The following is a 25,795-nucleotide window of genomic DNA, read 5'->3' on the forward strand; positions in this document are numbered from 1 at the left end:
AGGGCTCCAGGAGAGCATGGGGGATTTTGCGAGCAAGGCGTCCTCGCCAAAACTCCAGGAGAGCATGGGAGATTCTGTGAGCAAGGCATCTCAGTCAGGGCTCCAGTAGAGCATGTTAGAATCTTGAAGCGAGGCGTCCCGGCCAGGGCTGTATGAGAGATTCTGTGAGCGAAGCATACCGGCCACGGCTCCAAGAGAGCATGGGAGATTCTGTGAGCGAGGCATCCCAGCTAGGGCTCCAAGAGAGCTTGGAAGATTCTGTGAGCGAGGCATCCCAGTTAGGGCTCCAAGAGAGCATGAGAGATTCTGTGAGCGAGGCATCCCAGTTAGGGCTCCATGAGAGCTTGGAAGATTCTGTGAGCGAGGCATCCCTTCCAGGTCTCCAAGAGAGCATGGGAGATTCTGTGAGCGTGGCATCCCATTCAGAGTTCCAGGAGAGCATGGGAGAATCTGAGAGCGAAGAGTCCGGCCAGGGCTCCAGGAGAGCATGAGATATTCTCCAAGTGAGGCATCCTGGCCAAGGCTCCAGGAGAGCATGGGAGATTCGGCGAATGAGGTATCCTGGCCAAGGCTCCAGGAGAGCACGAGAGATTCTGCAAGTGTGGCATTCCGGCCAGGGCTCCAAGAGAGCATGGGAGATTCTGTGAGCGAGGCATCCCAGTCAGAGCACCGGGAGAGCATGGGAGATTCTGAGAGCGAAGCTTCCGGCCAGTGCTCCAGGAGAGCATGGGATATTCTCCGAGCGTGGCTTCCCGGCCATAGCTCCTGGAGAGCATGGGAAATTCTGAGAGTGAGGTGTCCCGGCCAGGGCTCCAGGAGAGCATAAAAGATTCTGTAGGTGAGGCATCCTGGCCAGGGCTCCAGGAGAGCAAGGGAGATTCTGTGAGCGAAGCATCCTGGCCATGGCTCCAGGAGAGCATGGGAAAATCTGGAAGCGAGGCATCCCAGTCAGGGCTCCAGGAGAGCATGGGAGATTCTTGAAGCAAGGTGCCCTGGCCAGGGCTCCAGGAAAGCATGGGAGATTCTGCGAGCGAGCTGTCCCGGCCAAGGCACCTGGAGAGCTTGGGAGATTCTGTGAGTGAGGCATCCAGGCCAAGGCTCCAGGAGAGCATGGGAAATTCTGTGAGTGAGGCATGCTGGCCAGGGCTCCAGGGGAGCATGGGAGATTTTGCAAGCAAGGCATCCTCGCCAAAGCTCCAGGAGAGCATGGGAGATTCTGAGAGCGAAGCATCCTGGCCACGGCTCCAGGAGAGCAAGGGAGATTCGTCACTGAGGCATCCCAGTCAGAGCTCCAGGAGAGCATGGGAGATTCTGAGAGCAAAGCGTCCGGCCAGGGCTCCAGGAGAGCATGGGATATTCTGCGAGTGAGGCTTCCATGCCAAGGCACCAGGAGAGGATGGGAGATTCTGAGAGCGAGGCATACTGGACAGGGCTCAAGGAGAGCATGGGAGATTCTGTGAGCGAGGCGTCCTCGCCAAAGCTCAAGGAGAGCATGGGAGAATCTGAGAGCGAAGCATCCTGGCCATGGCTCCAGGAGAGCATGGGAGATTCCATGACTGAGGCATCCCAGTCATAGCTCCAGGAGAGCATGGGAGATTCTGAGAGTGAAGTGTCTGCCCAGGGCTCCAGGAGAGCATGGGATATTCTGTGAGTGAGGCATCCTGGCCAAGGCTCCAGGAGAGCATGGGATATTCTGCGAGGGAGGCTTCCAGGCCAAGGCACCAGGAGAGCATCGGAGATTCTGTGAGTGAGGCATCCAGGCCGAGGCTCCAGGAGAGCATGGGAGATTCTGTGAGTGAGGCATCCTGGCCAGGGCTCCAGGAGAGCATGGGAGAATCTTGGAGTGAGGCGTCCCAGCAAGGGCTACAGGAGAGAATGGGAGATTCTGCAAGAGAGGCATCCTGGCCAAAGCTCCAGGAGAGCATGGGAGATTCTGTGAGTGAAGCGTCCCGGCCAGGGCTCCAGGAGAGCATGGGGGATTTTGTGAGTAGGGCCTCCCAGACAGGTCTCCAGGAGAGCATGGGAGATTCTGCGAGTGAGGCGTCCTGGCCAGGGATCCAGGAGAGCATGGGAGATTCTGAGAGCGAAGTGTCTGGCCATGGCTATAGGAGGGCATGGGATATTCTGCAAGCGAGGCATCCTGGCCAAGACTCCAGGAGAGCATGGAAGATTCTGAGAGCGAGGCGTCCTTGCCAGGGCTCCAGGAGAGCATAAGAGATTCTGTAGGTGAAGCATCCTGGCCAGGGCTCCAGGAGAGCATGGTAGATTCCAGAAGGGAGGCATCCTGGCCAGTGCTCCAGTAGAGCAAGGGAGATTCTTGAAGTGAGGCATCCCAGTCTGGGCTCCAGGAGAGCAAGGGAGATTCCATAAGTGAGGTATCCCAGCCATGGCTCCTGGAGAGCATGGGAGATTCTGTGAGCGAAGCATACCGGGCACGGCTCCAAGAGAGCAGGGGAGATTCTGCGAGTGATGCATATCATGGCAAGGGTTCCAGGAGAGCATGGGAGATTCTGCGAGCGGGGTGTCCCTGCCAAAGCTCCAGCAGAGCATGGGAGATTCAGAGAGCAAAGCATCTCGTCATGGTTATAGGAGAGCATGGGACATTCTGAGAGCGAGGCATCCTGGCCAGGGCTCCAGGAGAGCATGAGAGATTCCATAAGTGAGGCATCCCAGCCATGGCTCCTGGAGAGCATGGGAGATTCTGTGAGCGAAGCATACCGGGCACGGCTCCAAGAGAGCAGGGGAGATTCTGCGAGTGATGCATATCATGGCAAGGGTTCCAGGAGAGCATGGGAGATTTTGCAAGCGGGGTGTCCCTGCCAAAGCTCCAGCAGAGCATGGGAGATTCAGAGAGCAAAGCGTCTGGTCATGGTTATAGGAGAGCATGGGACATTCTGAGAGCGAGGCATCCTGGCCAGGGCTCCAGGAGAGCATGAGAGATTCCATAAGTGAGGCATCCCAGCCATGGCTCCTGGAGAGCATGGGAGATTCTGTGAGCGAAGCATACCGGGCACGGCTCCAAGAGAGCAGGGGAGATTCTGCGAGTGATGCATATCACGGCAAGGGTTCCAGGAGAGCATGGGAGATTCTGCGAGCGGGGTGTCCCTGCCAAAGCTCCAGCAGAGCATGGGAGATTCAGAGAGCAAAGTGTCTGTTCATGGTTATAGGAGAGCATGGGACATTCTGAGAGCGAAGCATCCTGGCCACGGCTCCAGGAGAGCATAAGAGATTCTGTCGGCGAGGCATCCTGGCCAGGGCTCCAGGAGGGCATGGGAGATTCTGCGAGTGAAGCATCCTGGCCATGGCTCCAGGAGAGCATGGGGAATTTTGGAGGTGAGGCATCCTGGCCAGGGTTCTAAGAAAGCAATGGAGATTCTTGAAGTGAGGCATAGTGGCCTGGGCTCCAGGAGAGCATGGGAGATTCTGAGAGCGAGGCGTACTGGACAGGGCTCCAGGAGAGCATGGGAGATTCTGCGAGCGAAGCATACCGGCCACGGCTCCAAGAGAGCATGGGAGATTCTGTGAGCGAGGCATCCCAGTCAGAGCTCCAGGAGAGCATAAGAGATTCTGTAGGTGAGGCATCCTGGCCTGGGCTCCAGGAGAGCATGGAAGATTCTGTGAGCGAAGCATCCTGGCCACGGCTCCAGGAGAGCATGGGAAAATCTGGAAGCGAGGCATCCCAGTCAGGGCTCCTGGAGAGCATGGGAGATTCTTGAAGCAAGGTGCCCTGGCCAGGGCTCCAGGAAAGCATGGGAGATTCTGCGAGCGAGCTGTCCCGGCCAAAGCTCCAGGAGAGGATGGGAGATTCTTGGAGAGAGGCATCCCAGCCAGGGCTCCAGGAGAGCATGGGAGATTCTGTGAGCGAGGCGTCTCTTACCTGCGGTGCACTGCCACCCGGTGGCAGATATATGGGAACTGCAACCTCTGGAAGTCCCGATGAGGTTTTGAAAAAGGGCCCGATGCTGGGACCCAGTTCCAGGAGGCCGAGTAAAATCTGCCAGTGCCCCGCAAAAGGTGGCACGCAGCAGAGATGCCGTGACATCTGGGGGGAATTCCTCGAGTGGATTCACAGATGGCAAAGAGGCAAGAAAGAGAGAGCCAGGAAGAGTCAGTGGGGATGAGGTGTCCCAGCCAGGGCTCCAGGAGAGGATGGGAGATTCTGTGAGCTAGGAGTCCTGGCCAAAGCTCCAGGAGAGCATGGGAGGTTCTGAGATCAAAGCATCCTGGCCACTGCTCCAGGATAGCATGGGAGATTCTGTGACCGAGGCATCCAAGTCAGAGCTCCAGGAGAGCATGGGAGATTCTGAGAGCAAAGCGTCCAGCCAGGGCTCCAGGAGAGCATGGGATATATTCTGTGATTGGGCATCCCAGTTAGTGCTCCAAGAGAGCATGGGAGATTCTGTGAGCAAGACATCCCAGTTAGAGCTCCAAGAGAGCATGGGAGATTCTGAGAGTCTGTGGGGATGAGGTGTCCAGCCAGGGCTCCAGGAGAGCATGGGATATTCTCTGAGTGAGGCATCCTGGCCAAGGCTAAAGAAGAGCATGGGATATTCTGCGAGGGAGGCTTCCAGGCCAAGGCACCAGGAGAGCATGGGAGATTCTGTGAGCGAGGCATCCAGGCCAAGGCTCCAGGAGAGCATGGGAGATTCTGTGAGCGAGGCATCCTGGCCAGGGCTCCTGGAGAGCATGGGAGATTTTGCGAGCAAGGCATCCTTGCCAAAGCTCCAGGAGAGCATGGGAGATTTTGAGAGTGAAGCATCCTGGCCACGGCTCCAGGAGAGCATGGGAGATTCATCACTGAGGCATCCCAGTCAGAGCTCCAGGAGAGCATGGGATATTCTGCGAGTGAGGCTTCCATGCCAAGGCACCAGGAGAGCATGGGAGATTCTGGGAGCGAAGTGTCTGGCCTGGGTTCCAGGAGAGCATGGGATATTCTGTGAGTGAGGCATCCTGGCCAAGGCTCCTGGAGAGCATGGGATATTCTGCGAGCGAGGCTTCCAGGCCAAGGCACCAGTTGAGCATGGGAGATTCTGTGAGCGAGGCATCCAGGCCGGTGCTCCAGGAGAGCATGGGAGATTCTGTGAGCGAGGCATCCTGGCCAGGGCTCCAAGAGAGTATGGGAGATTTTGCGAGCAAGGCATCATCGCCAAAACTCCAGTAGAGCATGGGAGATTCTGAGAGCGAAGCATCCTGGCCACGGCTCCAGGAGAGCATGGGAGATTCTGTGACCGAGGCATCCCAGTCAGAGCTCCAGGAGAGCTTGGGAGATTCTGAGAGCGAAGCGCCGGACAGGGCTCCAGGAGAGCATTGGATATTTTGCAAGTGAGGCATCCTGGCCAAGGCTACAGGAGAGCTTGGGAGATTTGGTAGGCGAGGCATCCCGGCCAGGCCTCCATGAGAGCATGGGAGATTCTGAGAGTGAGGCATCCTGGCCAGGGCTCCAGGAAAACATAAGAGATTCTGTCGGCAAGGCATCCTGGCAAGGGCTCCAGGAGAGCATGGGAGACTTTGTGAGTGAAGCATCCCGGCCATGGCTCCAGGAGAGCATGGGAGATTCTGGAAGTGAGGCATCCTGGCCAGGGCTCCAAGAGAGCTTGGGAGATTCTGTGAGCGAGGCATCTCAGTCAGGGCTCCAGGAGACTAAGGGAGATTCTTGGAGTGAGGCATCCCGGCCAGGGCTCCAGGAGAGGATGGGAGATTCTGAGAGCGAGGCATACTGGACAGGGCTCAAGGAGAGCATGGGAGATTCTGTGAGCGAGGCGTCCTCGCCAAAGCTCCAGGAGTGCATGGGAGAATCTGAGAGCGAAGCATCCTGGCCATGGCTCCAGGAGAGCATGGGAGATTCTTGGAGAGAGGCATCCCAGCCAGGGCTCCAGGAGAGCATGGGAGATTCTGAGAGCGAGGCATCTCTTACCTGCGGCGCACTGCCACCCGGTGGCAGATAGGGGAACTGCAGCCTCTGGAAGTCCCGATGAGGTTTTGAAAGGGCCCGATGCCAGAACCCAGTTCCAGGAGGGCGGGTAAAATCTGCCAGTGCCCCGCAAAAGGTGGCACGCAGCAGTGATGCCATGATGTCTGGGGGGAATTCCTCGAGTGGATTCACAGATGGCGAAGAGGCAAGAGAGAGAGAGAGCCAGGAAGAGATCTGTGGGGATGAGGTGTCCCCACCAGGGCTCCAGGAGAGGATGGGAGATTCTGTGAGCGAAGAGTCCTGGCTAAAGATCCAGGAGAGCATGCTGGATTCTGAGAGCAAAGCATCCTGTCCAAAGTTAGGGCTCCAAGAGAGCATGGGAGATTCTGTGAGCAAGACATCCCAGTTAGAGCTCCAAGAGATCGTGGGAGATTCTGTGAGCAAGGCATCCCAGTCAGAGCTCCGGGAGAGCATGGGAGATTCTGAGATCGAAATGTCTGGCAAGGGCTCCCGGAAAGCATGGGATATTCTGTGAGCGAGGCTTCCAGGCAAAGGCACCAGGAGACCATGGGAGATTCTGTGAGCGAGGCATCCTGGCCAATGCTCCAGGAGAGCATGGGAGATTTTGTGAGCAAGGCGTCCTCGCCAAAGCTCCAGGAGAGCATGGGAGATTCTGAGAGTGAAGCATCCTGGCCACAGCTCCAGGAGAGCATGGGAGATTCTGTGACCGAGGCATCCCAGTCAGAGCTCCGGGAGAGCATGGGAGATTCTGAGAGCGAAGCATCCGGCCTGGGCTCCAGGTGAGCATGGGATATTCTGTAAGCGAGGCTTCCAGGCCAAGGCACCAGGAGAGCATGGGAGATTCTGAGAGTGAGGTGTACTGGCCAGGGCTCCAGGAGAGCGTAAGAGATTCTGTTGGTGAGGTATCCTGGCCAGGTCTCCAGGAGAGCATGGGAGACTCTGCAAGTGAAGCATCCCGGCCATGCCTGCAGGAGAGCATGGGAGATTCTGCAATTGAAGCATCCCGGCCATGGCTCCAGGAGAGCATGGGAGATTCTGTGACCGAGGCATCCCAGTCAGAGCTCCAGGAGAGCATGGGAGATTCTGAGAGCTAAGCATCCGGCCTGGGCTCCAGGAGAGCATGGGATATTCTGTAAGCGAGGCTTCCAGGCCAAGGCACCAGGAGAGCATGGGAGATTCTGTGACTGAGGCATCCCAGTCAGAGCTCCAGGAGAGCATGGGAGATTCTGAGAGCAAAGCGTCCAGCCAGGGCTCCAGGAGAGCATGGGATATATTCTGTGATTGGGCATCCCAGTTAGTGCTCCAAGAGAGCATGGGAGATTCTGTGAGCAAGACATCCCAGTTAGAGCTCCAAGAGAGCATGGGAGATTCTGAGAGTCTGTGGGGATGAGGTGTCCAGCCAGGGCTCCAGGAGAGCATGGGATATTCTCTGAGTGAGGCATCCTGGCCAAGGCTAAAGAAGAGCATGGGATATTCTGCGAGGGAGGCTTCCAGGCCAAGGCACCAGGAGAGCATGGGAGATTCTGTGAGCGAGGCATCCAGGCCAAGGCTCCAGGAGAGCATGGGAGATTCTGTGAGCGAGGCATCCTGGCCAGGGCTCCTGGAGAGCATGGGAGATTTTGCGAGCAAGGCATCCTTGCCAAAGCTCCAGGAGAGCATGGGAGATTTTGAGAGTGAAGCATCCTGGCCACGGCTCCAGGAGAGCATGGGAGATTCATCACTGAGGCATCCCAGTCAGAGCTCCAGGAGAGCATGGGATATTCTGCGAGTGAGGCTTCCATGCCAAGGCACCAGGAGAGCATGGGAGATTCTGGGAGCGAAGTGTCTGGCCTGGGTTCCAGGAGAGCATGGGATATTCTGTGAGTGAGGCATCCTGGCCAAGGCTCCTGGAGAGCATGGGATATTCTGCGAGCGAGGCTTCCAGGCCAAGGCACCAGTTGAGCATGGGAGATTCTGTGAGCGAGGCATCCAGGCCGGTGCTCCAGGAGAGCATGGGAGATTCTGTGAGCGAGGCATCCTGGCCAGGGCTCCAAGAGAGTATGGGAGATTTTGCGAGCAAGGCATCATCGCCAAAACTCCAGTAGAGCATGGGAGATTCTGAGAGCGAAGCATCCTGGCCACGGCTCCAGGAGAGCATGGGAGATTCTGTGACCGAGGCATCCCAGTCAGAGCTCCAGGAGAGCTTGGGAGATTCTGAGAGCGAAGCGCCGGACAGGGCTCCAGGAGAGCATTGGATATTTTGCAAGTGAGGCATCCTGGCCAAGGCTACAGGAGAGCTTGGGAGATTTGGTAGGCGAGGCATCCCGGCCAGGCCTCCATGAGAGCATGGGAGATTCTGAGAGTGAGGCATCCTGGCCAGGGCTCCAGGAAAACATAAGAGATTCTGTCGGCAAGGCATCCTGGCAAGGGCTCCAGGAGAGCATGGGAGACTTTGTGAGTGAAGCATCCCGGCCATGGCTCCAGGAGAGCATGGGAGATTCTGGAAGTGAGGCATCCTGGCCAGGGCTCCAAGAGAGCTTGGGAGATTCTGTGAGCGAGGCATCTCAGTCAGGGCTCCAGGAGACTAAGGGAGATTCTTGGAGTGAGGCATCCCGGCCAGGGCTCCAGGAGAGGATGGGAGATTCTGAGAGCGAGGCATACTGGACAGGGCTCAAGGAGAGCATGGGAGATTCTGTGAGCGAGGCGTCCTCGCCAAAGCTCCAGGAGTGCATGGGAGAATCTGAGAGCGAAGCATCCTGGCCATGGCTCCAGGAGAGCATGGGAGATTCTTGGAGAGAGGCATCCCAGCCAGGGCTCCAGGAGAGCATGGGAGATTCTGAGAGCGAGGCATCTCTTACCTGCGGCGCACTGCCACCCGGTGGCAGATAGGGGAACTGCAGCCTCTGGAAGTCCCGATGAGGTTTTGAAAGGGCCCGATGCCAGAACCCAGTTCCAGGAGGGCGGGTAAAATCTGCCAGTGCCCCGCAAAAGGTGGCACGCAGCAGTGATGCCATGATGTCTGGGGGGAATTCCTCGAGTGGATTCACAGATGGCGAAGAGGCAAGAGAGAGAGAGAGCCAGGAAGAGATCTGTGGGGATGAGGTGTCCCCACCAGGGCTCCAGGAGAGGATGGGAGATTCTGTGAGCGAAGAGTCCTGGCTAAAGATCCAGGAGAGCATGCTGGATTCTGAGAGCAAAGCATCCTGTCCAAAGTTAGGGCTCCAAGAGAGCATGGGAGATTCTGTGAGCAAGACATCCCAGTTAGAGCTCCAAGAGATCGTGGGAGATTCTGTGAGCAAGGCATCCCAGTCAGAGCTCCGGGAGAGCATGGGAGATTCTGAGATCGAAATGTCTGGCAAGGGCTCCCGGAAAGCATGGGATATTCTGTGAGCGAGGCTTCCAGGCAAAGGCACCAGGAGACCATGGGAGATTCTGTGAGCGAGGCATCCTGGCCAATGCTCCAGGAGAGCATGGGAGATTTTGTGAGCAAGGCGTCCTCGCCAAAGCTCCAGGAGAGCATGGGAGATTCTGAGAGTGAAGCATCCTGGCCACAGCTCCAGGAGAGCATGGGAGATTCTGTGACCGAGGCATCCCAGTCAGAGCTCCGGGAGAGCATGGGAGATTCTGAGAGCGAAGCATCCGGCCTGGGCTCCAGGTGAGCATGGGATATTCTGTAAGCGAGGCTTCCAGGCCAAGGCACCAGGAGAGCATGGGAGATTCTGAGAGTGAGGTGTACTGGCCAGGGCTCCAGGAGAGCGTAAGAGATTCTGTTGGTGAGGTATCCTGGCCAGGTCTCCAGGAGAGCATGGGAGACTCTGCAAGTGAAGCATCCCGGCCATGCCTGCAGGAGAGCATGGGAGATTCTGCAATTGAAGCATCCCGGCCATGGCTCCAGGAGAGCATGGGAGATTCTGTGACCGAGGCATCCCAGTCAGAGCTCCAGGAGAGCATGGGAGATTCTGAGAGCTAAGCATCCGGCCTGGGCTCCAGGAGAGCATGGGATATTCTGTAAGCGAGGCTTCCAGGCCAAGGCACCAGGAGAGCATGGGAGATTCTGTGACTGAGGCATCCCAGTCAGAGCTCCAGGAGAGCATGGGAGATTCTGAGAGCAAAGCGTCCAGCCAGGGCTCCAGGAGAGCATGGGATATATTCTGTGAGTGAGGCATCTCAGTTAGGGCTCCAAGAGAGCATGGGAGAATCTGTGAGCAAGGCATCCCGGCCAGGGCTTCAAGAGAGCATGGGAGATTCTGTGAGTGAGGCATCCCAGTCAGAGCTACAGGAGAGCAATGGAGATTCTGAGAGTGAAGTGTCCGGCCGGGGCTCCAGGAGAGCATGGGATTTTCTCTGAGTGAGGCATCCTGGCAAAGGCTCCAGGAGAGCATGGGATATTCTGTGAGCGAGGCATCCTGGCCAAGGCTCCAGGAGAGCATGGGAGATTCTGAGAGTGAAGCATCCTGGCCACGGCGCCAGTAGAGCATGGGAGATTCTGTGACCGAGGCATCCCAGTCAGAGCTCCAGGAGAGCATGGGAGATTCAGAGAGCAAAGCACCGGACAGGGCTCCAGGAGAGCATGGGATATATTCTGTGAGTGAGGCATCCCAGTTAGGGCTCCAAGAGAGCATGGGAGATTCTGTGACCGAGACATCCCAGTTAGAGCTCCAAGAGCGCATGGGAGAATTTGAGAGCAAGGCATCCCGGCCAGGGCTCCAAGAGAGCATGGGATATTCTCCGAGCGAGGCATCCTGGCCAAGACTCCAGGAGAGCATGGGAAAATCTGGAAGTGAGGCATCACAGTCAGGGCTCCAGGAGAGCATGGGAGATTCTGTGAGTGAGGCATCCCAGTTAGGGCTCCAAGAGAGCATGGGAGATTCTATGAGTGAGACATCCCAGTTAGAGCTCCAAGAGCGCATGGGAGATTCTGCGAGTGAAGCATCCCGGCCATGGCTCCAGGAGAGCATGGGAGATTGTGGAAGCGAGGCATCCTGGCCAGGGCTACAAGAGAGCATGGGAGATTCTTTGAGTGAGGCCATCTCAGTCAGGGCTCCAGGAGAGCAAGGGAGATTCTTGAAGCGAGGTGTCCCTGCCAGGGCTCCAGGAGAGGATGGGAGATTCTGCGAGTGAGCTGTCCTGGCCAAAGCTCCAGGAGAGGATGCGAGATTCTTGGAGAGAGGCATCCCAGCCAGGGCTCCAGGAGAGCATGGGAGATTCTGTGAGCGAGGCGTCTCTTACCTGCGGCGCACTGCCTCCCGGTGGCAGATAGGGGAACTGCAACCTCCGGATGTACCGATGAGGTTTTGAAAAAAAGCCCGAGGCCGGGACCCAGTTCCAGGAGGCCGGGTAAAATCTGCAAGTGCCCCGCAAAAGGTGGCGCGCAGCAGTGATGCCGTGATGTCCGGGGGAATTCCTCGAGTGGATTTACAGATGGCAAAGAAGCAAAAGAGAGAGAGAGCCAGGAAGAGATCCGTGGGGATGAGGTGTCCCAGCCAGGGCTCCAGGAGAGGATGGGAGATTCTGTGAATGAGGAGTCCCAGCCAAAGCTCCAGAAGACCATGGGAGATTCTGAGAGCAAAGCATCCTGGCCACAGCTCCAGGATAGCATGGGATATGTTCTGTGAGTGAGGCATCCCAGTTAGGGCTCCAAGAGAGCATGGGAGATTCTGTGAGCAAGGCATCCCAGTCAGAGCTCCAGGAGAGCATGGGAGATTCTGAGATCGAAGTGTCTGGCCAGGGCTCCAGGAGAGTATGGGATATTCTCTGAGTGAGTCATCCTGGCCAAGGCTCCAGGAGAGCATGGAATATTCTGCTTTCGAGGCTTCCAGGCCAAGGCATCAGGAGAGCATGGGAGATTCTGTGAGTGAGGCATCCAGGCCAATGCTCCAGGAGAGCATGGGAGATTCTCTGGGCGAGGCATCCTGGACAGGGCTACAGGAGAGCATGGGAGATTTTGTGAGCAAGGCGTCCTCGCCAAAGCTCCAGGAGAACATGGGAGATTCTGAGAGTGAAGCATCCTCGCCACGGCTCCAGGAGAGCATGGGAGATTCTGTGACCGAGGCATCCCAGTCAGAGCTCCAGGAGAGCATGGGAGATTCTGAGAGCAAGGTGTTTTGTCCAGGGCCCCAGGAGAGTGTAAGAGATTCTGTTGGTGAGGTATCCTGGCCTGGGCTTGAGAAGAGCATGGGAGACTCTGCGAGTGAAGCATCCCGGCCATGGCTCCAGGAGAGCATGGGAGATTCTGCGAGTGAAGCATCCAGGCCATGGCTCCAGGAGAGCATGGGAGATTCTGGAAGCGAGGCATCCCGGCCAGGGCTCCAAGAGAGCATGGGAGATTCTGTGAGCGAGGCATCTCTGTCAGAGCTCCAGGAGAGTAAGGGAGATTCTTGAAGCGAGGTGTCCCGGCCAGTGCTCCAGTAGAGGATGGGAGATTCTGCGAGTGAGCTGTCCCGGCCAAAGCTCCTGGAGAGGATGGGAGATTCTTGGAGAGAGGCATCCCAGCCAGGGCTCCAGGAGAGAGCATGGAAGATTCTGTGAGCGAGACGTCTCTTACCTGCAGCGCACTGCCTCCCGGTGGCAGATAGGGGAACTGCAACCTCCGGAAGTCCCGATGAGGTTTTGAAAAAAAAGCCTGAGGCCGGGACCCAGTTCCAGGAAGCCGGGTAAAATCTGCAAGTGCCCCGCAAAAGGTGGCGCGCAGCAGTGATGCCGTGACGTCCGGGGGAATTCCTCGAGTGGATTCACACATGGCGAAGAGGCAAGAGAGAGAGAGAGCCAGGAAGAGATCCGTGGGGATGAGGTGTCCCAGCCAATGCTCCAGGAGAGGATGGGAGATTCTGTGAGCGAGGAGTCCCGGCCAAAGCTCCAGGAGAGCATGGGAGATTCTGAGAGCAAAGCATCCTGGCCATGGCTCCAGGATAGCATGGGATATGTTCTGTGAGTGAGGCATCCCAGTTAGGGCTCCAAGAGAAAATGGGAGATTCTGTGAGCGAGACATCCCGGCTAGGTCTCCAAGAGAGCATGGGAGATTCTGTGAGCAAGGCATCCCAGTCAGAGCTCCGGGAGAGCATGGGAGATTCTGAGATCGAAGTGTCTGGCAAGGGCTCCCGGAGAGCATGGGATATTCTCTGAGTGAGGCATCCTGGCCAAGGCTCCAGGAGAGCATGGAATATTCTGTGAGCGAGGCTTCCAGGCAAAGGCACCAGGAGACCATGGGAGATTCTGTGAGCGAGGCATCCAGGCCAATGCTCCAGGAGAGCATGGGAGATTCTCTGGGAGAGGCATCCTGGCCAGGGCTCCAGGAGAGCATGGGAGATTTTGTGAGCAAGGCGTCCTCGCCAAAGCTCCAGGAGAGCATGGGAGATTCTGAGAGTGAAGCATCCTGGCCACGGCTCCAGGAGAGCATGGGAGATTCTGTGACCGAGGCATCCCAGTCAGAGCTCCAGGAGAGCATGGGAGATTCTGAGAGCGAAGCATCCGGCCTGGGCTCTAGGAGAGCATGGGATATTCTGTAAGTGAGGCTTCCAGGCCAAGGCACCAGGAGAGCATGGGAGATTCTGAGAGCAAAGCATCCCAGCCAGGGCTCCAGGAGAACTTAAGAGATTCGGTAGGCGAGGCATCCCGGCCAGGGCTCCAGGAGAGCATGGGAGATTCTGAGAGTGAGGTGTCCTGGCCAGGGCTCCAGGAGAGCGTAAGAGATTCTGTTGGTGAGGTATCCTGGCCAGGTCTCCAGGAGAGCATGGGAGACTCTGCGAGTGAAGCATCCCGGCCATGGCTGCAGGAGAGCATGGGAGATTCTGCGATTGAAGCATCCCGGCCATGGCTCCAGGAGAGCATGGGAGATTCTGTGACCGAGGCATCCCAGTCAGAGCTCCAGGAGAGCATGGGAGATTCTGAGAGTGAAGCGTCCGGCCAGGGCTCCAGGAGAGCATGGGATATTCTGTAAGCGAGGCTTCCAGGCCAAGGCACCAGGAGAGCATGGGAGATTCTGAGAGCAAAGCATCCCAGCCAGGGCTCCAGGAGAACATAAGAGATTTGGTAGGCAAGGCATTCCGGCCAGGGCTCCAGGAGAGCATGGGAGATTCTGCGAGTGAAGCATCCAGGCCATGGCTCTAGGAGAGCATGGGAGATTCTGGAAGCGAGGCATCCCGGCCAGGGCTCCAAGAGAGCATGGGAGATTCTGTGAGCGAGGCATCTCAGTCAGGGCTCCAGGAGAGTAAGGGAGATTCTTGAAGTGAGGCGTCCCGGCCAGTGCTCCAGGAGAGGATGGGAGATTCTGTGAGCGAGCTGTCCCGGCCAAAGCTCCTGGAGAGGATGGGAGATTCTTGGAGAGAGGCATCCCAGCCAGGGCTCCAGGAGAGAGCATGGAAGATTCTGTGAGCGAGACGTCTCTTACCTGCGGCGCACTGCCTCCCGGTGGCAGATAAGGGAACTGCAACCTCCGGAAGTCCCGATGAGGTTTTGAAAAAAAAGCCCGAGGCCGGGACCCAGGTCCAGGAGGCCGGGTAAAATCTGCAAGTGCCCCGCAAAAAGTGGCGCGCAGCAGTGATGCCGTGAAGTCCGGGGGAATTCCTCGAGTGGATTCACACATGGTGAAGAGGCAAGAGAGAGAGAGAGCCAGGAAGAAATCCATGGGGATGAGGTATCCCAGCCAGTGCTCCAGGAGAGGATGGGAGATTCTGTGAGCGAGGAGTCCCGGCCAAAGCTCCAGGAGAGCATGGGAGATTCTGAGAGCAAAGCATCCTGGCCATGGCTCCAGGATAGCATGGGATATGTTCTGTGAGTGAGGCATCCCAGTTAGGGCTCCAAGAGAGCATGGGAGATTCTGTGAGCGAGACATCCCGGCCAGGTCTCCAAGAGAGCATGGGAGATTCTGTGAGCAAGGCATCCCAGTCAGAGCTCCGGGAGAGCATGGGAGATTCTGAGATCGAAGTGTCTGGCAAGGGCTCCCGGAGAGCATGGGATATTCTCTGAGTGAGGCATCCTGGCCAAGGCTCCAGGACAGCATGGAATATTCTGTGAGCGAGGCTTCCAGGCAAAGGCACCAGGAGACCATGGGAGATTCTGTGAGCGAGGCATCCAGGCCAATGCTCCAGGAGAGCATGGGAGATTCTCTGGGAGAGGCATCCTGGCCAGGGCTCCAGGAGAGCATGGGAGATTTTGTGAGCAAGGCATCCTCGCCAAAGCTCCAGGAGAGCATGGGAGATTCTGAGAGTGAAGCATCCTGGCCACAGCTCCAGGAGAGCATGGGAGATTCTGTGACCGAGGGATCCCAGTCAGAGCTCCAGGAGAGCATGGGAGATTCTGAGAGTGAGGCATCCCAGTCAGAGCTCCGGGAGAGCATGGGAGATTCTGAGATCGAAATGTCTGGCAAGGGCTCCCGGAAAGCATGGGATATTCTGTGAGCGAGGCTTCCAGGCAAAGGCACCAGGAGACCATGGGAGATTCTGTGAGCGAGGCATCCTGGCCAATGCTCCAGGAGAGCATGGGAGATTTTGTGAGCAAGGCGTCCTCGCCAAAGCTCCAGGAGAGCATGGGAGATTCTGAGAGTGAAGCATCCTGGCCACAGCTCCAGGAGAGCATGGGAGATTCTGTGACTGAGGCATCCCAGTCAGAACTCCGGGAGAGCATGGGAGATTCTGAGAGCGAAGCATCCGGCCTGGGCTCCAGGTGAGCATGGGATAATCTGTAAGCGAGGCTTCCAGGCCAAGGCACCAGGAGAGCATGGGAGATTCTGAGAGTGAGGTGTACTGGCCAGGGCTCCAGGAGAGCGTAAGAGATTCTGTTGGTGAGGTATCCTGGCCAGGTCTACAGGAGAGCATGGGAGACTCTGCAAGTGAAGCATCCCGGCCATGCCTGCAGGAGAGCATGGGAGATTCTGCATTTGAAGCATCCCGGCCATGGCTCCAGGAGAGCATGGGAGATTCTGTGACTGAGGCATCCCAGTCAGAGCTCCAGGAGAGCATGGGAGATTCTGAGAGCTAAGCATCCGGCCTGGGCTCCAGGAGAGCATGGGATATTCTGTAAGCGAGGCTTCCAGGCCAAGGCACCAGGAGAGCATGGGAGATTCTGTGACTGAGGCATCCCAGTCAGAGCTCCAGGAGAGCATGGGAGATTCTGAGAGCAAAGCGTCCAGCCAGGGCTCCAGGAGAGCATGGGATATATTCTGTGAGTGAGGCATCTCAGTTAGGGCTCCAAGAGAGCATGGGAGAATCTGTGAGCAAGGCATCCCGGCCAGGGCTTCAAGAGAGCATGGGAGATTCTGTGAGTGAGGCATCCCAGTCAGAGCTACAGGAGAGCAATGGAGATTCTGAGAGTGAAGTGTCCGGCCGGGGCTCCAGGAGAGCATGGGATATTCTCTGAGTGAGGCATCCTGGCAAAGGCTCCAGGAGAGCATGGGATATTCTGCGAGCGAGGCTTCCAGGCCAAGGCACCAGTTGAGCATGGGAGATTCTGTGAGCGAGGCATCCAGGCCGGTGCTCCAGGAGAGCATGGGAGATTCTGTGAGCGAGGCATCCTGGCCAGGGCTCCAAGAGAGTATGGGAGATTTTGTGAGCAAGGCATCATCGCCAAAACTCCAGTAGAGCATGGGAGATTCTGAGAGCGAAGCATCCTGGCCACGGCTCCAGGAGAGCATGGGAGATTCTGTGACCGAGGCATCCCAGTCAGAGCTCCAGGAGAGCTTGGGAGATTCTGAGAGCGAAGCGCCGGACAGGGCTCCAGGAGAGCATTGGATATTTTGCAAGTGAGGCATCCTGGCCAAGGCTACAGGAGAGCTTGGGAGATTTGGTAGGCGAGGCATCCCGGCCAGGCCTCCATGAGAGCATGGGAGATTCTGAGAGTGAGGCATCCTGGCCAGGGCTCCAGGAAAACATAAGAGATTCTGTCGGCAAGGCATCCTGGCAAGGGCTCCAGGAGAGCATGGGAGACTTTGTGAGTGAAGCATCCCGGCCATGGCTCCAGGAGAGCATGGGAGATTCTGGAAGTGAGGCATCCTGGCCAGGGCTCCAAGAGAGCTTGGGAGATTCTGTGAGCGAGGCATCTCAGTCAGGGCTCCAGGAGACTAAGGGAGATTCTTGGAGTGAGGCATCCCGGCCAGGGCTCCAGGAGAGGATGGGAGATTCTGAGAGCGAGGCATACTGGACAGGGCTCAAGGAGAGCATGGGAGATTCTGTGAGCGAGGCGTCCTCGCCAAAGCTCCAGGAGTGCATGGGAGAATCTGAGAGCGAAGCATCCTGGCCATGGCTCCAGGAGAGCATGGGAGATTCTTGGAGAGAGGCATCCCAGCCAGGGCTCCAGGAGAGCATGGGAGATTCTGAGAGCGAGGCATCTCTTACCTGCGGCGCACTGCCACCCAGTGGCAGATAGGGGAACTGCAGCCTCTGGAAGTCCCGATGAGGTTTTGAAAGGGCCCGATGCCAGAACCCAGTTCCAGGAGGGCGGGTAAAATCTGCCAGTGCCCCGCAAAAGGTGGCACGCAGCAGTGATGCCATGATGTCTGGGGGGAATTCCTCGAGTGGATTCACAGATGGCGAAGAGGCAAGAGAGAGAGAGAGCCAGGAAGAGATCTGTGGGGATGAGGTGTCCCCACCAGGGCTCCAGGAGAGGATGGGAGATTCTGTGAGCGAAGAGTCCTGGCTAAAGATCCAGGAGAGCATGCTGGATTCTGAGAGCAAAGCATCCTGTCCAAAGTTAGGGCTCCAAGAGAGCATGGGAGATTCTGTGAGCAAGACATCCCAGTTAGAGCTCCAAGAGATCGTGGGAGATTCTGTGAGCAAGGCATCCCAGTCAGAGCTCCGGGAGAGCATGGGAGATTCTGAGATCGAAATGTCTGGCAAGGGCTCCCGGAAAGCATGGGATATTCTGTGAGCGAGGCTTCCAGGCAAAGGCACCAGGAGACCATGGGAGATTCTGTGAGCGAGGCATCCTGGCCAATGCTCCAGGAGAGCATGGGAGATTTTGTGAGCAAGGCGTCCTCGCCAAAGCTCCAGGAGAGCATGGGAGATTCTGAGAGTGAAGCATCCTGGCCACAGCTCCAGGAGAGCATGGGAGATTCTGTGACCGAGGCATCCCAGTCAGAGCTCCGGGAGAGCATGGGAGATTCTGAGAGCGAAGCATCCGGCCTGGGCTCCAGGTGAGCATGGGATATTCTGTAAGCGAGGCTTCCAGGCCAAGGCACCAGGAGAGCATGGGAGATTCTGAGAGTGAGGTGTACTGGCCAGGGCTCCAGGAGAGCGTAAGAGATTCTGTTGGTGAGGTATCCTGGCCAGGTCTCCAGGAGAGCATGGGAGACTCTGCAAGTGAAGCATCCCGGCCATGCCTGCAGGAGAGCATGGGAGATTCTGCAATTGAAGCATCCCGGCCATGGCTCCAGGAGAGCATGGGAGATTCTGTGACCGAGGCATCCCAGTCAGAGCTCCAGGAGAGCATGGGAGATTCTGAGAGCTAAGCATCCGGCCTGGGCTCCAGGAGAGCATGGGATATTCTGTAAGCGAGGCTTCCAGGCCAAGGCACCAGGAGAGCATGGGAGATTCTGTGACTGAGGCATCCCAGTCAGAGCTCCAGGAGAGCATGGGAGATTCTGAGAGCAAAGCGTCCAGCCAGGGCTCCAGGAGAGCATGGGATATATTCTGTGAGTGAGGCATCTCAGTTAGGGCTCCAAGAGAGCATGGGAGAATCTGTGAGCAAGGCATCCCGGCCAGGGCTTCAAGAGAGCATGGGAGATTCTGTGAGTGAGGCATCCCAGTCAGAGCTACAGGAGAGCAATGGAGATTCTGAGAGTGAAGTGTCCGGCCGGGGCTCCAGGAGAGCATGGGATTTTCTCTGAGTGAGGCATCCTGGCAAAGGCTCCAGGAGAGCATGGGATATTCTGTGAGCGAGGCATCCTGGCCAAGGCTCCAGGAGAGCATGGGAGATTCTGAGAGTGAAGCATCCTGGCCACGGCACCAGTAGAGCATGGGAGATTCTGTGACCGAGGCATCCCAGTCAGAGCTCCAGGAGAGCATGGGAGATTCAGAGAGCAAAGCACCGGACAGGGCTCCAGGAGAGCATGGGATATATTCTGTGAGTGAGGCATCCCAGTTAGGGCTCCAAGAGAGCATGGGAGATTCTGTGACCGAGACATCCCAGTTAGAGCTCCAAGAGCGCATGGGAGAATTTGAGAGCAAGGCATCCCGGCCAGGGCTCCAAGAGAGCATGGGATATTCTCCGAGCGAGGCATCCTGGCCAAGACTCCAGGAGAGCATGGGAAAATCTGGAAGTGAGGCATCACAGTCAGGGCTCCAGGAGAGCATGGGAGATTCTGTGAGTGAGGCATCCCAGTTAGGGCTCCAAGAGAGCATGGGAGATTCTATGAGTGAGACATCCCAGTTAGAGCTCCAAGAGCGCATGGGAGATTCTGCGAGTGAAGCATCCCGGCCATGGCTCCAGGAGAGCATGGGAGATTGTGGAAGCGAGGCATCCTGGCCAGGGCTACAAGAGAGCATGGGAGATTCTTTGAGTGAGGCCATCTCAGTCAGGGCTCCAGGAGAGCAAGGGAGATTCTTGAAGCGAGGTGTCCCTGCCAGGGCTCCAGGAGAGGATGGGAGATTCTGCGAGTGAGCTGTCCTGGCCAAAGCTCCAGGAGAGGATGCGAGATTCTTGGAGAGAGGCATCCCAGCCAGGGCTCCAGGAGAGCATGGGAGATTCTGTGAGCGAGGCGTCTCTTACCTGCGGCGCACTGCCTCCCGGTGGCAGATAGGGGAACTGCAACCTCCGGATGTCCCGATGAGGTTTTGAAAAAAAGCCCGAGGCCGGGACCCAGTTCCAGGAGGCCGGGTAAAATCTGCAAGTGCCCCGCAAAAGGTGGCGCGCAGCAGTGATGCCGTGATGTCCGGGGGAATTCCTCGAGTGGATTTACAGATGGCAAAGAAGCAAAAGAGAGAGAGAGCCAGGAAGAGATCCGTGGGGATGAGGTGTCCCAGCCAGGGATCCAGGAGAGGATGGGAGATTCTGTGAATGAGGAGTCCCGGCCAAAGCTCCAGAAGACCATGGGAGATTCTGAGAGCAAAGCATCCTGGCCACAGCTCCAGGATAGCATGGGATATGTTCTGTGAGTGAGGCATCCCAGTTAGGGCTCCAAGAGAGCATGGGAGATTCTGTGAGCAAGGCATCCCAGTCAGAGCTCCAGGAGAGCATGGGAGATTCTGAGATCGAAGTGTCTGGCCAGGGCTCCAGGAGAGTATGGGATATTCTCTGAGTGAGTCATCCTGGCCAAGGCTCCAGGAGAGCATGGAATATTCTGCTTTCGAGGCTTCCAGGCCAAGGCATCAGGAGAGCATGGGAGATTCTGTGAGTGAGGCATCCAGGCCAATGCTCCAGGAGAGCATGGGAGATTCTCTGGGCGAGGCATCCTGGACAGGGCTACAGGAGAGCATGGGAGATTTTGTGAGCAAGGCGTCCTCGCCAAAGCTCCAGGAGAACATGGGAGATTCTGAGAGTGAAGCATCCTCGCCATGGCTCCAGGAGAGCATGGGAGATTCTGTGACCGAGGCATCCCAGTCAGAGCTCCAGGAGAGCATGGGAGATTCTGAGAGCAAGGTGTTTTGTCCAGGGCCCCAGGAGAGTGTAAGAGATTCTGTTGGTGAGGTATCCTGGCCTGGGCTTGAGAAGAGCATGGGAGACTCTGCGAGTGAAGCATCCCGGCCATGGCTCCAGGAGAGCATGGGAGATTCTGCGAGTGAAGCATCCAGGCCATGGCTCCAGGAGAGCATGGGAGATTCTGGAAGCGAGGCATCCCGGCCAGGGCTCCAAGAGAGCATGGGAGATTCTGTGAGCGAGGCATCTCTGTCAGAGCTCCAGGAGAGTAAGGGAGATTCTTGAAGCGAGGTGTCCCGGCCAGTGCTCCAGTAGAGGATGGGAGATTCTGCGAGTGAGCTGTCCCGGCCAAAGCTCCTGGAGAGGATGGGAGATTCTTGGAGAGAGGCATCCCAGCCAGGGCTCCAGGAGAGAGCATGGAAGATTCTGTGAGCGAGACGTCTCTTACCTGCGGCGCACTGCCTCCCGGTGGCAGATAGGGGAACTGCAACCTCCGGAAGTCCCGATGAGGTTTTGAAAAAAAAGCCTGAGGCCGGGACCCAGTTCCAGGAAGCCGGGTAAAATCTGCAAGTGCCCCGCAAAAGGTGGCGCGCAGCAGTGATGCCGTGACGTCCGGGGGAATTCCTCGAGTGGATTCACACATGGCGAAGAGGCAAGAGAGAGAGAGAGCCAGGAAGAGATCCGTGGGGATGAGGTGTCCCAGCCAATGCTCCAGGAGAGGATGGGAGATTCTGTGAGCGAGGAGTCCCGGCCAAAGCTCCAGGAGAGCATGGGAGATTCTGAGAGCAAAGCATCCTGGCCATGGCTCCAGGATAGCATGGGATATGTTCTGTGAGTGAGGCATCCCAGTTAGGGCTCCAAGAGAAAATGGGAGATTCTGTGAGCGAGACATCCCGGCTAGGTCTCCAAGAGAGCATGGGAGATTCTGTGAGCAAGGCATCCCAGTCAGAGCTCCGGGAGAGCATGGGAGATTCTGAGATCGAAGTGTCTGGCAAGGGCTCCCGGAGAGCATGGGATATTCTCTGAGTGAGGCATCCTGGCCAAGGCTCCAGGAGAGCATGGAATATTCTGTGAGCGAGGCTTCCAGGCAAAGGCACCAGGAGACCATGGGAGATTCTGTGAGCGAGGCATCCAGGCCAATGCTCCAGGAGAGCATGGGAGATTCTCTGGGAGAGGCATCCTGGCCAGGGCTCCAGGAGAGCATGGGAGATTTTGTGAGCAAGGCGTCCTCGCCAAAGCTCCAGGAGAGCATGGGAGATTCTGAGAGTGAAGCATCCTGGCCACGGCTCCAGGAGAGCATGGGAGATTCTGTGACCGAGGCATCCCAGTCAGAGCTCCAGGAGAGCATGGGAGATTCTGAGAGCGAAGCATCCGGCCTGGGCTCTAGGAGAGCATGGGATATTCTGTAAGTGAGTCTTCCAGGCCAAGGCACCAGGAGAGCATGGGAGATTCTGAGAGCAAAGCATCCCAGCCAGGGCTCCAGGAGAACTTAAGAGATTCGGTAGGCGAGGCATCCCGGCCAGGGCTCCAGGAGAGCATGGGAGATTCTGAGAGTGAGGTGTCCTGGCCAGGGCTCCAGGAGAGCGTAAGAGATTCTGTTGGTGAGGTATCCTGGCCAGGTCTCCAGGAGAGCATGGGAGACTCTGCGAGTGAAGCATCCCGGCCATGGCTGCAGGAGAGCATGGGAGATTCTGCGATTGAAGCATCCCGGCCATGGCTCCAGGAGAGCATGGGAGATTCTGTGACCGAGGCATCCCAGTCAGAGCTCCAGGAGAGCATGGGAGATTCTGAGAGTGAAGCGTCCGGCCAGGGCTCCAGGAGAGCATGGGATATTCTGTAAGCGAGGCTTCCAGGCCAAGGCACCAGGAGAGCATGGGAGATTCTGAGAGCAAAGCATCCCAGCCAGGGCTCCAGGAGAACATAAGAGATTTGGTAGGCAAGGCATTCCGGCCAGGGCTCCAGGAGAGCATGGGAGATTCTGCGAGTGAAGCATCCAGGCCATGGCTCTAGGAGAGCATGGGAGATTCTGGAAGCGAGGCATCCCGGCCAGGGCTCCAAGAGAGCATGGGAGATTCTGTGAGCGAGGCATCTCAGTCAGGGCTCCAGGAGAGTAAGGGAGATTCTTGAAGTGAGGCGTCCCGGCCAGTGCTCCAGGAGAGGATGGGAGATTCTGTGAGCGAGCTGTCCCGGCCAAAGCTCCTGGAGAGGATGGGAGATTCTTGGAGAGAGGCATCCCAGCCAGGGCTCCAGGAGAGAGCATGGAAGATTCTGTGAGCGAGACGTCTCTTACCTGCGGCGCACTGCCTCCCGGTGGCAGATAAGGGAACTGCAACCTCCGGAAGTCCCGATGAGGTTTTGAAAAAAAAGCCCGAGGCCGGGACCCAGGTCCAGGAGGCCAGGTAAAATCTGCAAGTGCCCCGCAAAAGGTGGCGCGCAGCAGTGATGCCGTGAAGTCCGGGGGAATTCCTCGAGTGGATTCACACATGGCGAAGAGGCAAGAGAGAGAGAGAGCCAGGAAGAAATCCGTGGGGATGAGGTATCCCAGCCAGTGCTCCAGGAGAGGATGGGAGATTCTGTGAGCGAGGAGTCCCAGCCAAAGCTCCAGGAGAGCATGGGAGATTCTGAGAGCAAAGCATCCTGGCCATGGCTCCAGGATAGCATGGGATATGTTCTGTGAGTGAGGCATCCCAGTTAGGGCTCCAAGAGAGCATGGGAGATTCTGTGAGCGAGACATCCCGGCCAGGTCTCCAAGAGAGCATGGGAGATTCTGTGAGCAAGGCATCCCAGTCAGAGCTCCGGGAGAGCATGGGAGATTCTGAGATCGAAGTGTCTGGCAAGGGCTCCCGGAGAGCATGGGATATTCTCTGAGTGAGGCATCCTGGCCAAGGCTCCAGGACAGCATGGAATATTCTGTGAGCGAGGCTTCCAGGCAAAGGCACCAGGAGACCATGGGAGATTCTGTGAGCGAGGCATCCAGGCCAATGCTCCAGGAGAGCATGGGAGATTCTCTGGGAGAGGCATCCTGGCCAGGGCTCCAGGAGAGCATGGGAGATTTTGTGAGCAAGGCATCCTCGCCAAAGCTCCAGGAGAGCATGGGAGATTCTGAGAGTGAAGCATCCTGGCCACAGCTCCAGGAGAGCATGGGAGATTCTGTGACCGAGGGATCCCAGTCAGAGCTCCAGGAGAGCATGGGAGATTCTGAGAGTGAGGCATCCCAGTCAGAGCTCCGGGAGAGCATGGGAGATTCTGAGATCGAAATGTCTGGCAAGGGCTCCCGGAAAGCATGGGATATTCTGTGAGCGAGGCTTCCAGGCAAAGGCACCAGGAGACCATGGGAGATTCTGTGAGCGAGGCATCCTGGCCAATGCTCCAGGAGAGCATGGGAGATTTTGTGAGCAAGGCGTCCTCGCCAAAGCTCCAGGAGAGCATGGGAGATTCTGAGAGTGAAGCATCCTGGCCACAGCTCCAGGAGAGCATGGGAGATTCTGTGACCGAGGCATCCCAGTCAGAGCTCCGGGAGAGCATGGGAGATTCTGAGAGCGAAGCATCCGGCCTGGGCTCCAGGTGAGCATGGGATATTCTGTAAGCGAGGCTTCCAGGCCAAGGCACCAGGAGAGCATGGGAGATTCTGAGAGTGAGGTGTACTGGCCAGGGCTCCAGGAGAGCGTAAGAGATTCTGTTGGTGAGGTATCCTGGCCAGGTCTACAGGAGAGCATGGGAAACTCTGCAAGTGAAGCATCCCGGCCATGCCTGCAGGAGAGCATGGGAGATTCTGCATTTGAAGCATCCCGGCCATGGCTCCAGGAGAGCATGGGAGATTCTGTGACTGAGGCATCCCAGTCAGAGCTCCAGGAGAGCATGGGAGATTCTGAGAGCTAAGCATCCGGCCTGGGCTCCAGGAGAGCATGGGATATTCTGTAAGCGAGGCTTCCAGGCCAAGGCACCAGGAGAGCATGGGAGATTCTGTGACTGAGGCATCCCAGTCAGAGCTCCAGGAGAGCATGGGAGATTCTGAGAGCAAAGCGTCCAGCCAGGGCTCCAGGAGAGCATGGGATATATTCTGTGAGTGAGGCATCTCAGTTAGGGCTCCAAGAGAGCATGGGAGAATCTGTGAGCAAGGCATCCCGGCCAGGGCTTCAAGAGAGCATGGGAGATTCTGTGAGTGAGGCATCCCAGTCAGAGCTACAGGAGAGCAATGGAGATTCTGAGAGTGAAGTGTCCGGCCGGGGCTCCAGGAGAGCATGGGATATTCTCTGAGTGAGGCATCCTGGCAAAGGCTCCAGGAGAGCATGGGATATTCTGTGAGCGAGGCATCCTGGCCAAGGCTCCAGGAGAGCATGGGAGATTCTGAGAGTGAAGCATCCTGGCCACGGCGCCAGTAGAGCATGGGAGATTCTGTGACCGAGGCATCCCAGTCAGAGCTCCAGGAGAGCATGGGAGATTCAGAGAGCAAAGCACCGGACAGGGCTCCAGGAGAGCATGGGATATATTCTGTGACTGAGGCATCCCAGTTAGGGCTCCAAGAGAGCATGGGAGATTCTGTGACCGAGACATCCCAGTTAGAGCTCCAAGAGCGCATGGGAGAATTTGAGAGCAAGGCATCCCGGCCAGGGCTCCAAGAGAGCATGGGATATTCTCCGAGCGAGGCATCCTGGCCAAGACTCCAGGAGAGCATGGGAAAATCTGGAAGTGAGGCATCACAGTCAGGGCTCCAGGAGAGCATGGGAGATTCTGTGAGTGAGGCATCCCAGTTAGGGCTCCAAGAGAGCATGGGAGATTCTATGAGTGAGACATCCCAGTTAGAGCTCCAAGAGCGCATGGGAGATTCTGCGAGTGAAGCATCCCGGCCATGGCTCCAGGAGAGCATGGGAGATTGTGGAAGCGAGGCATCCTGGCCAGGGCTACAAGAGAGCATGGGAGATTCTTTGAGTGAGGCCATCTCAGTCAGGGCTCCAGGAGAGCAAGGGAGATTCTTGAAGCGAGGTGTCCCTGCCAGGGCTCCAGGAGAGGATGGGAGATTCTGCGAGTGAGCTGTCCTGGCCAAAGCTCCAGGAGAGGATGCGAGATTCTTGGAGAGAGGCATCCCAGCCAGGGCTCCAGGAGAGCATGGGAGATTCTGTGAGCGAGGCGTCTCTTACCTGCGGCGCACTGCCTCCCGGTGGCAGATAGGGGAACTGCAACCTCCGGATGTCCCGATGAGGTTTTGAAAAAAAGCCCGAGGCCGGGACCCAGTTCCAGGAGGCCGGGTAAAATCTGCAAGTGCCCCGCAAAAGGTGGCGCGCAGCAGTGATGCCGTGATGTCCGGGGGAATTCCTCGAG

Source organism: Taudactylus pleione, unplaced genomic scaffold (assembly GCF_031769625.1).
Source record: "Taudactylus pleione unplaced genomic scaffold, aTauple2 ptg000100l, whole genome shotgun sequence".
NCBI lineage: Eukaryota > Metazoa > Chordata > Amphibia > Anura > Myobatrachidae > Taudactylus > Taudactylus pleione.